Below are 12755 nucleotides of genomic sequence, written 5' to 3'. Positions count from 1 at the left end.
GGAACAAAGTTGGAGAGTGACTGTCTAAACCGTGGGTATCCAACCTTTTGGCTTCCCTGGGCCACAATGAGTGAAGAGGAATTGTCTTGGGCCACACATAAAATATATAATATAGTTAATGTATATACTGTAAGTAATAAAACTTCATTTTTAAATATTTTTATTATAAAATTTAAAAAAAGAGGGCAACATAAAACTAGTGGGATATTTGACCTTATTTTTGTGGAAGTAATGCATCAATGTCTGGTTCGATGAAAGTGGTTGCAATTCTCAGTGAGTTCTCAAGATGCTCGTCAGAAATTTTAATTCTCATTTTACTCTTTGTGTGCATCATCCTTGAAAACAGTTGCTCGCAAATGTACGTGCTGCCAAAAAGTGATGTCATGAATAAGGTGTGATTGTGAAGCGAGGGATATTTTTCTCTGGGAAGATAGGTCTTATTAAAGTCCAGTAGAGAGACATGATCAAATTTTTCTTTGAGATGAATGTCTGATTGCAACTCTATGCATTCCATTTGAAAATTTGGAGGTAATGTAGTTATGTCGACTGAAAATGGAGTCAAAAATATACCAAAATATTGATTTTTCCAGAAATCTTGAAACCCATTCTCAAATTCCTGTATTAAACCAAAAAGCAAGGCTACATATTTCTCGCTGTTCACAGGACTGTGTTTAGCCAACGTATTAAAATGTATAAAATTATTTTTCATAACTTGAGCTTGCCATACTTTAAGTTTCATTTCAAACACTATTGTGGTTTGAAACATTGCAGTTGTAAGTTGGTTTTCACCTTGAAGACTCATGTTTAACTCATTTAAATGAGCAGTCAAATCCACCAAAAATGCTAAATCTGTGAACCATATTTCATCTTCAAGTTCTGGCACAAATTTTCTTCTTGATTCCATAAACAACTTGATTTCATTTTGCAAATCATAAAATCTTTTCAGCAGTTTACCCTGACTTAGCCACTGTACTTCAGAAAAGTAAATGATGTCCCCATAATCAGCATCCATACTTTTAAGGAACTCCTGGAATTGGCAATGATTCAATCCCTTGGCCCTTATGAAATTCACTGCTTTAATGACAATTTGCATGACATTATCCATTCTTAAAGCTTTCGCACATAAATTTTCTTGATGTAGAATGCAGTGATACTTCATCAAATGTGAGTTGCCGGTGGCACTTGCATCATCTTCTATCAATTTTTATAAGTCCCTCACTTTTACCAACCATCGCCATGGCGCCATCAGTAGAAATACCAGATATGTTGACAATGGTTAAAGAAAATCCCTTTAATGTCATTTTTACTGCTTCGTACAAATCAAGAGATTTAGTTGTGTCTTTTAATGGTACCAAAGAAGCCATTTCTTCAGTGACATTATATTTGTTATCAATACCTCTAATAAAAATGGCAAGTTGAGCTGTATCTGTATCATCAGTACTTTTATCCATCGCCAAAGCATAAAATTTGAAATTAGGAGCTTTACTCTTCAAACCTCTTTCAATAGATTTTCCTGTTTCTCAATTCACCTGGCTATAGTCTGGTGAGACAAACTGACTTTAGAAAAATCACTTTTTTTATCAGGACAAATTATATCTGCCACGCTTTCCATATATTGCTTAATAAACTCACCATTGGTAAATGGTTTTGATTTTTTTTTGCAATCAGATTTGCTACCAAATAACTAGCTTTTATAGTAGAGTCCTTCTGAGTTGTGACTTTTTTAAAAAAAATTGTTGAGACGACAGACTTTTTTTCAGGTCCGCTAATTTGTCTTTAAGACAAATTCCTTGATACGCTATGAATTTGGCAGCATGTTTTTCTGTATAATGCCTTTTCAAATTGTAGTCTTTGAAAACTGATACGTTTTTCCTACAAATTAAGCATAGTGCCTTAGTATTTGTCTCAACAAAAAAGTACTCATCTGTCCATTTTTTGTTGAATACTCTTCCTTCATCCACGATTTTTCTTTTTTTCTTTTCTTTTTTGGTTCTGTTTTCTGTTGAAATGACATCGAAGCCATGCTGGAATAAACTTATTTAGGAATAAATATGTTTTTTAAGAAATAACACAACAAACCCATCGTAAATTGTTAGGCAGGCAAATAAACAAAGCAAAGTTTAATAATCAAATAAGAAAACTTACATGTCTACTTAATAATAATAACAATAAATGCCGGTCATCACAGAACACATGTAGGTAGGTTGAAATATTAAATATAATGCCAAGTCGCCACAAGCTGACATGTGTAGTGGTGGTGGTGGCATTAGCACTGCACTGTCCCTCCCCTACACAGTGTTCCATAGTTTCTACCTATGCGGTCCATGCTTGGGCCCTGCACGATCGAGTCATGAAAAAAATTGCAAAATAATGTTAAAAGTTTACGATTTTGGGGGGCCACATTACTAGCTGTGCAGGGCCGCATGTGGCCAATGGGCCATGAGTTGGAAATGCCGGATCTAAACCATTCTGTTCCTGACTTTGATGATTCAGAATTAATTCCTCTTTCTCTGGTGCTTTTTCATGGAGTGGAAAAAAATGGTTTAGGGAAGGAGGCTGGCTCAGAACAGAAACAGAGGAGGAAGCCAAAAGATTAGCCTCTCCTTCCCCAAGTTCTCTGCTCAACCTGTCAGAGACTCACAGCTGCTTTTCATTTTAAAACTAATATGTTGGGGAAGCTGTTTAGATGTTTCCTGTCTATTAACCTAACAAGAGGAGTAAAACTCCCATCCAGTGCCTCCTGATATACGGAGGCTCCTAGTGAAAGGAAACTGATCTAGACAGTTGATTCCCTCAAGCATAATTGCATTAAAATGTTTTCCTTAATGACTCAGAAAGGGCGAATTCCAAGAGAATCTCTCCCCATTCCCCGTAAGGCAACTATTTTCTTTCCATTTGGCTGATCTGTATAATCACGTGCCATTTTGCACAGACGTCATTTGCAGTTTTATGATGCTCCATAAACTTCCATTCAAGTGCATGCTTGTGCATTCTCCAGCTCCCTGAAAAAGGCACTTGATCAACAGTGTGAAGATCAGACTTAAGGTTGGAATAAATTTATCCTGCAAAAGTAGTTGCTTGCTTGTTCATGAGCTAGAAGCAAAAAGGAGACTAGTAAAAATCATACAAAACTGATCCATTACGTTTGCTTGGAAGATAGAATACGTGTGAATTATTTATTTAACAAGTAGATTTTGTCCCAAGTTTTAATCCTTAAAACATCTTGACAGTGATATACATAGTTAAGGGGGAAATGATTAATATGCAACACATAAAATTACAGTAACTTGAAACCATGCATGTAAAACATGAGAAGGTGAGAAGATGGAGAAAGAAAAAATGTTCCCATGCAGCATTCACACAGTCAGCTGTTGTCCAACTGCCCTCTCATATGGATGCACTGGGGAAATTTTCATTTATTTTTTTTCCTTTGCAGCACCAGATCTGTTCTAGCCCATTGTCCAACTCTTATCTTTCTTTTGCCAGCTTCCTCTGATCCAAATTTGGTCCATTTCTATTCTGTTTTTCAAGATTAATCCTGCTGATCGACAGCTGGACACAGTCCTGAGCCCCTTTACATAATTTTATTCCTGTATTGCACTGAGTCACAAGAAAAGAGAGAAGAGCAAAGGAAAAGAAAAGAAAAAAGGATTCTTGGGTCATAAAGGCCACATTTGGATTTTGAGGGTTACAACCATGAATTACAGAGTTCCTAGGAATTCTGTCTGCCATAATAAACCATCACAGTAATAAAGATTGCTATGTTCCCTTTCTTTGAGTCAATCCAGAATATGGAAAACATATTCTGACTAGTGTACAAAATCATATGATTGAGGAGCAATACCGGAATTTCAAGGTAGTGACTGTTGATGGCCAGCAAAATGAAAAAGCAGAGTTCCCCTGTTCTCTTTGTCTTCTATTAGTGAAATTTTCATATTTACATGTAGATGTTAGCACATGCAAATGTCGTGTAAATAACTGTCCTCTTTTGTGCCCTTCCCCATCTTTTTTGATGATGCATAAGTGGGTATCCACCTCATTTGAGATTACTGTCTTTTCTTGTGACAGAGGGGAGCAACTTTTTCCTTTTTTTCCAAGGCCCACACTGGGCCTTTGAGTGGGGTGATGTGGGTGGTACCTTAGAAAGTAGATGGAAGCAGGGCAAAGAAATTGATGGAAACCACCAGGGTGAACTAAAGACTTCTTGGAAGAAGTAAATTTTGATAAATGATTGAAAGGAAATAAAGGAAGTGAAATTACAGAGGAATGTGAAAGGCAATTCTAAGTATGAGAGACAGCAAGGAGAAAAGAGCACGGTCTTCCAAAGAAAGGAGATATTTGGATGAATATGGCCAAGAAAAGATCAGAGTTAGTAATATATCAGGATGTCAGAGCAGAAGGAAAGTTTGTGTGTGCACCTTGAATATATATTGAGAGGTTGGGTTCACCCATCATGCTAATACACAATGGCACTTTCTGGGTTTTGCTCAGTGCAATGTTTGAGCCCAGTTATTGTAAGCTGCACTCCATTTCTCAAATTTTACTCATTGTCATGTCTCACACCCTTTCAGTCAGTTTTCCAAACACTTCATCAGATACACTTAACAAAGGAATCTCCTGTAGTTTTTGTATTCTTCCAACCATCGATCATGGCAGGAGTCCTCATCCCCACATTCAACAACATGCACAACCCCATTTAGATTTAAGGGACTGGACTTAGTAGATAGGGTCCCGGAAGAACTATGGACAGAAGTTCGCAACATTGTTCAGGAGGTGGCAACAAAATACATCCCAAAGAAAGAGAAAACCAAGAAAGCAAAATGGCTGTCTGCTGAGACACTAGAAGTAGCCCAAGAAAGAAGGAAAGCAAAAGGCAACAGCGGTAGGGGGAGATATGCCCAATTAAATGCAAAATTCCAGAGGTTAGCCAGAAGAGACAAGGAATTATTTTTAAACAAGCAATGCGCGGAAGTGGAAGAAGACAATAGAATAGGAAGGACAAGAGACCTCTTCCAGAAAATTAGGAACATCAGAGGTAAATTCCAGGCAAAAATGGGTATGATCAAAAACAAAGATGGCAAGGACCTAACAGAAGAAGAAGAGATCAAGAAAAGGTGGCAAGAATATACAGAAGACCTGTATAGGAAGGATAACAATAACGGGGATAGCTTTGATGGTGTGTCAGAGAGCTAGAGCCAGACATCCTGAAGAGTGAGGTTGAATGGGCCTTAAGAAGCATTGCTAACAACAAGGCAGCAGGAGACGATGGTATCCCAGCTGAATTGTTCAAAATCTTGCGAGATGATGCTGTCAAGGTAATGCATGCTATATACCAGCAAATTTGGAAAACACAAGAATGGCCATCAGATTGGAAAAAATCAACTTATATCCCCATACCAAAAAGGGAAACACTAAAGAATGTTCAAACTATCGAACAGTGGCACTCATTTCACATGCCAGTAAGGTAATGCTCAAGATCCTGCAAGGTAGACTTCAGCAATTCATGGAGCGAGAATTGCCAGATGTACAAGCTGGGTTTAGAAAAGGCAGAGGAACTAGGGACCAAATTGCCAATATCCTCTGGATAATGGAAAAAGCCAGGGAGTTTCAGAAAAACATCTATTTCTGTTTTATTGACTATTCTAAAGCCTTTGACTGTGTGGACCATAACAAATTGTGGCAAGTTCTTAGTGGTATGGGGATATCAAGTCATCTTGTCTGCCTCCTGAGGAATCTGTATAACGACCAAGTAGCAACGGTAAGAACAGACCATGGAACAACGGACTGGTTTAAGATTGGGAAAGGAGTACGGCAGGGTTGTATACTCTCACCCTACCTATTCAACTGGTACGCAGAACACATCATGTGACGTGCTGGGCTTGAGGAATCCAAGGCTGGAGTTAAAATCGCTGGAAGAAACATTAACAATCTCAGATATGCAGATGATACCACTTTGATGGCTGAAAGTGAAAAGGAACTGAGGAGTCTTATGATGAAGGTGAAAGAAGGAAGTGCAAAAGCTGGCTTGCAGCTAAACCTCAAAAAAACCAAGATTATGGCAACCAGCTTGATTGATAACTGGCAAAGAGAGGGAGAAAATGTAGAAGCAGTGAAAGACTTTGTATTTCTAGGTGCAAAGATTACTGCAGATGCTGACTGCAGTCAGGAAATCAGAAGACGCTTAATCCTTGGGAGAAGAGCAATGACAAATCTCGACAAAATAGTTAAGAGCAGAGACATTACACTGACAACAAAGGTCCGCATAGTTAAAGCAATGGTGTTCCCCGTAATAACATATGGCTGCGAGAGCTGGACCATAAGGAAGGCTGAGCGAAGGAAGATAGATGCTTTTGAACTGTGGTGTTGGAGGAAAATTCTGAGAGTGCCTTGGTCTGCAAGAAGATCAAACCAGTCCATCCTCCAGGAAATCAAGCCAGACTGCTCACTTGAGGGAATGCTATTAAAGGCAAAACTGAAATACTTTGGCCACACAATGAGAAGACAGGACACCCTGGAGAAGATGCTGATGCTAGGGAGAGTGGAAGGCAAAAGGAAGAGGGGCCGACCGAGGGCAAGGTGGATGGATGATATTCTAGAGGTGACGGACTCATCCCTGGGGGAGCTGGGGATGTTGACGACCGACAGGAAGCTCTGGGGTGGGCTGATCCATGAAGTCACGAAGAGTTGGACGCGAATGAACAAATAACAATAAGCTATATTTTATCACTTTATTAATGGGGATATTGTAATAATCTTTGCGTTTGTGATCTAAGCTAGAAAGAGGATATGTTTAATACAGGAAAGTTGTTTTAATGCATGAAGTTCTTTAATAGATTTGGAGAGGACTTTGGTATCTGAAGTTAAGATCCTATTTATCAGACCACTGCATGCACACAAACAGGAGCGGAAATAGGGGTTCTAGATCTTTTTTCATATTTACAGAAAGTTGCTTCAGTTTTCCCTCTCCTCTGCCTCTAGATTTATTTTGGTGTAAAGTCTAGAATCTTCAGGAAGATAGCAAAAAGTGTCCACTTCCACAGCTGGACATCCATGAATCTGAGATGAAGAAACCAAGTAACGCCACACTCGGAGAGAAGGCTTTCACATGCTTTCTGTGGGAGTGAATGAAATGCCTGTGAATGGAAACTGCTGCTTTCTCTGCTGAAAAGCTTGCAGCTGCCGTTGGGGAGCAAAAGGCATGCAGGTTGTCAGCTTTCCATATTTGTGGCATGTTCCTTGCTGGGGCTGTTTGGAGCCTCAGGCATCTCAATTAGTGGGAACATGCTATAGCCTGTAATCAGGGTTGCTTTAATACACATGCAGTGATAGTGATACTAAACGATCCATGATAATTTCTCAGAGGCTGAACTGTACAAAGACAGTAATGGAAGAAATTTTTTGTAGGCTGATTCCTCGCTTGGAAACTCTGGGTTTGCATTTTCAGGGGCAATATTCTTTGCCTACCTGTGACTTTTGAGATGGGATAAATCTGTTTTTTGTTACTGGCTTGAGTTCCTGTAAATCGGCTTTCCCCAAGGTGGATGTACTAGTCAATATAGTCCTCATAATCCTTATACAGATACTAGAGGCACGTGGATGAGGTTTTAAAAAAGCTGTTTTGGATTTTGTCATGTTCACCGTTCCAATGTTCCTGGTACATCGTAACGTTTCGCATGTCATTTGCCTGATACGTGTTTGATCTCAGGAGGGAGGAGGATTCCTCTTCGGGGAGTTGTTATCTCTTGGCTGCTGGGTTGGAATGTGTTTGGGTTATCTCATGTGTTCAAGGTTGCTTTCCCAGGATGTGTGGAAAACGGTGAACAGCACCTGGGAGGGGGTGGTTGCTATGGCTGGGCGAGGGGAGGGATTACGTTGGGAGCCGAGGGTTTTTAGTTTGTATTTGGCGCACTTTTCGTTATTCTCAGCTTTCTCTGTATTTGCATACTATTCTTCCAATAAATCAGATATCATTAAGTATCTGCTTGTGAGTCTGAGTATATCAGGATAGGCAATCATTACAGATTTGAAGATATGCCTTGAATTATGCCAACCACTCTAAGTAGACCAGACCAGAAAATCAACTCCGTCGTAAGACCAGAACTACACTTCATTGAGATTTGCTATAATAACAGAACCTTGCAAGTCTGTGCTGTACTTCATCCCCTTCTTATATTCCAATGAATCAGGGAGGCATTTGCCTGAGCCACTTCCAAATATTATCTTGTTTCCCAATGCTTAAAAAATGTTTCAGCCCCCTTTCCTAGGGAACGGTTCTTGCATATTTCTGCCAAGGTCACCTCCTTTACTCTCCACAAATTCATATGGACTTGAATATATGCCAGAGTTTCATATTATGTATAACTCTCTAGTAAAGTTTAGCAATACAGTCATAAAATATGTATGAGATGAACACTCAGTTTCAGTTTTTTTGGTTAAAATGTTTCTTTGAAAGCCTGCAAGAAAAGCGGCATATTTTCATGTGCTAGCAGATTCCATGAGTTAGCTACCAGTCAATGCCATGATTCATTCTATTCTGATGGATCATTTCATTCAGCTGATGATGGATTGTCCAATGTAGTTTTCTTTGATGTTGCTAACCCAAAGCTCACTGGTTCAGCTAGTCACCCTCTTTTAGCCCAACCTACTTCACAAGGTTTTGGTTGTGGGGAAATTTCTGTAACTAGGAATAGAGTCTGCCCCTGCTTAGTGCAAGCAACTTAATTAATGCATCTCCAAAAGATGCTTCAGTCTTCAGTTGAAGACACCCACCAAAGGCGAGCTCATCCCTCTCTGCTTAGCTGATTCTACAGCTGAGTTTTCTTACTTTTTAGAACGATTTGCTAACATTCATTTAGAATCTGCCTTCCTGCAATCTAAATCCATCACTGTGCATCTCGGTAGAACACAAGACTTTAGGACAGGTTTTGCTGAATTAAACACATCTTCTAAGTTTGTCTGTTGCATCACCCAATCTTTGATCAAGTTAGAGCACAGCATGAAGCACAGCATGAAGCCTCATGGTCTCTGAAAACCTTAGATGCTGCCCCAGAGCCTCTCCACAAGCCAACACCAGATTGTAATTGTTCTTGTAACAGAAAGGGTTAATTATTAAACATACAGAGAGTTATGATCCAGGCTAAGCAGTGCTTCAGTCTCCTAAAGGTCCTTAGGAACACATGGGAATGCAAACATAGTATCTCTCTGTAACAACAAGAGCTGCTTATTTCCAGGATCAGGTGGCAGCAGTGGAAAAAGTGCAGCTGCTTTAAGGGCGCTGCAGACTGATGCTACTTTCATAGTCCTGAATACTCCAAAGCACTTTTTGGAGAACAAAGTCTGGTAATGATTTGATTGATTTTGTGCCATCAAGTTGGTGTTGACTCTTAGAGACCACAGAGATAGTCAATCTGTCCCTAACCTAGTCTTTCCAAGGTTCTCCCATCGCCACTGTAACTGACTCCATCCACCGTGCTGCTGGTTGTCCTCTTCTTCTCTTTCCTTCCACCTTTCCCAGCATTAAAACCTTTTTCAGAGAGTTAGGTTTGCATATAATGTATCCAAAGTGGAAGAATTTTGAGCCTGGTCATTTATGCCTACCGTAAGTATTCTGGCTCAATTCATTCAGTGATCCATTTATTTGCTTTCTTTGCTGAATGATTTAATTACATTCATTTAACAGAATGAAACTAGATTTAACTGTAAATTTAATCAGATTTAGCTTTGGTCAAGGCCATGCCTACTTCTTTGTTCTGGCCCTGCCCTGCCCACTATCCAGTCTGAAAATGTTCTTTGAACATAAAAATAATGTCATTCTAAGTCATATTAGTCCAATATCAATGTAGTTCATCTAGCCACGATTCTCTACAGTGAGTGGAGGCAGCTCCCCAAATTCTTTCCCATCTCCTCCCCCCATCCACTGGAAATAACTGGGGATTGGACTGAGGACTTTGCATGTACCAAGCACGTGCACTGCCACTGAGCTACTGCCCCTCCATGGTAAAAGAGGCCACAGGAGATGTGTAGCAGTGCAGACCCTAGCCCTGAATGGCAAGCTTGCATATTTGCTAATCAGAAAGAAGGAAGGATGCCTGGGTATGGATGGGTGGGTGGCGGAAATCAGGAGAAAGGTTGCTGGTAGTGCCAAGGCAGCCGGCCTTTTGTGGGTTGAGAAAAAGCCCAGATGCAAAATCCATAGCTGTGGTTACCCCCAACATCACTGAAGTGCAGTGGGATGTACAGCTCTGCGGCTGGAGCATAACGCCGCTTGTCAGCGGCCAGGGCCAGTTCTCAGTGAGTTCTGAAGCTCCCCAGTCATGACGCTGATAACTGAACAGTTAGCAGAGCTACTGTTAGTGTAATTATGATCCACAAGGAACAGGCTGTGCTTGGCTGCAGCAGAGGCAAGAGGAGTACACATTTGGTTTATAAAGGGCAGAGAAGGTATGTCAGCTATGTCTGAGCTCATAGGCAAACCCTCAGAGGCAAAGGATGATTGATCATTGTTTCTAGGATAATTTTAGGCTCTTTGGGAAAGGGAAACCAGAGTGCCAGGAGAGCATAGCCATCAAGCAGCACGGTTGTCTTAGCAAGGAGGACCGGCAGAAACAAACACAGTATTTGCCTGAAACAAGAACTCTGTGGCCATTTGTTTATTTACTGGCATTTTTCTCCCATTATCAAAGACTCTCAGGCTAAGTTTAAAATCTATAAAACTATAAGACAACCCTGCCCTGAAAGAAAAACTTGGCAGCAATAGCAATTTCCTTCATTCCTCGACAATTCAAAGGAAGAGTTGCTCAGTCTTCACTGACCTCTGGAAAATTTTTAGGAAGGCCACTGTTTGGACCCCTGGAGGGAAGGTATTTGACAACACAGGGGCATATCCAAATAACCTCATATGCCAGCCCTCCCTCCTCTGATCTCACATGCTGGGGGGGGGGACACTCTCAACATCCATATATGGGCTGAACAAATTAGATGAGTTGGTTGTACCTGAAGTAGGCACCAAGCCATACAACCAGCACTTCAAGTTTACTCAGAAGCCTCTTGGGAGCAAAAACAGTGCTTACAAACCAGTATTAAATAGCACTGGCAGCTCTCGCCCACCAGTAGTCGGCCTGCTTCATTGTGCCCAATTTGTACCTCTTGGTGGTCTTCACAGGCAGAGGTTGATTGGGGAGGTGATTTGGGATGGGGAACTGTGGGCAGGTGTAAAGAGCCACAGAGATGACCTTGGAAAAGCTATACAGAAACGGTTACAGTAACATGTATGCAAACATGCTTTAAGCCCAGGAAACAAAACATTAGGAAGAAACTCAGACTGGCTCTGAAACCCCACACTCTCCAACCCCACACTCCTTCAAAGGGAAAATTGGAGACCAGGCAATAGTTGTCAATAGTTGAAGAGGGAGGAGAGGGCCTCTTCAAGATGGGATGCACCACTGACTCCTTCAAGACAGAGGACATAATCCCCTTGCACCAACAGCACACATGTGGCGCTCAGGCCAACGTGAATTAGAGTGATTTCATCTGCAAAATATGGCCCAAGTTCTTATGGAGGCCTCTGGGGAGATCTTCCTCTTCCCATTCTCCAAAAGGGAGCAAGTGACCCTAAATGAAGCCACTTATTGGGGTGGCTGTTATTGTTCTTGGTAGCAGTAACTTTTGAAGTACCAGCTGCTGGTAGGGCAGCAAAAGTGGAAGGAATGCCCTGCCCTGCTTATCAGCTTTCCTTGTGTGACACAAAATGATAAATTAAATGGGCCATTGGCCTGATCTGACAGGGCCCTTATGTTCTTATCTTCATCATGACGTGACCCTCAGTTGTGCAGTTATGGAATCCATTGTGTAAAGGGAATCACAGTATGTCCCAATAGATGATCATCAACTTCTTATGGTGAAGTATATCGTACCACAGTCCTTTACATATCATCCCCTACCTTGCAGCTTATTTCACCTTTTACTGCAGTGGAATGTTTCTAATTGCACAAGATGCCAAAGGCAATTCACATCCATGCACTTAGCTGTGGAGTTAGTATTTGTTTAGGATGAAGTTGCAGCAGCAGTGAATTGTACCATGTTTGCATTGTTGTCTGCTTCTGTTTAAATTGCAGGACTTCTGTTTTCACTGGGGTTATGGGGACATTCTGTTTGCATAGCTTAGGGTTTGGAGAAAAGAGCATTTTGCCTTCTGCCAAATCAACCCCATCAAGAAACAGCCATCACTCATGAGCAACACGCTCAGTGAGGGGAGATTGTCAAGAATGAAAGAATTGTATTACAGGGAAATGACCCAAAAGGTGTGGAAAGAGCTTACAAGAGAGTATAAGATGTCAGTATGTTTAATAATAATGAATGGGTTTTGTTGTTTAATTCATTTTGTGAAAGGCTTGGTACAATGACTTTTTGGCCCTGTCAGGTGAGTCCTAGATGGCTTAAGAATGCATGTTCTGCCCATCTTGTCCATCATGATCAAATTCCTATTCCCAGTAATCTTTTGGATTTTACCTAGCTGTAAAAAAGATTATAAACGATTATATATGAGCTGTACTTTCTTTCTCAGTTACCAGGAATCCAGGGCAAACTCAGTTCAATGAAGTGCTGAGATTCTTGAGTAGATAAAATCTTTTACTTTGGCATCTTTTAAGAATTCTAACAAGTCATAAGAATTCAAGTCTGAAAAACAAGTCCTGGTTAAAAAAAAGATTGTAGATACATCATACTTTGCTCAAGAGCCTTTAACTAATATTTGTTAA

The sequence above is a fragment of the Candoia aspera genome, chromosome 2, assembly GCF_035149785.1.
Source record: "Candoia aspera isolate rCanAsp1 chromosome 2, rCanAsp1.hap2, whole genome shotgun sequence".
Taxonomy (NCBI): Eukaryota; Metazoa; Chordata; class Lepidosauria; order Squamata; family Boidae; genus Candoia; species Candoia aspera.
The sequence above is the reverse complement of the archived record's forward strand: the minus strand, read 5'-3'. Positions refer to the sequence as shown.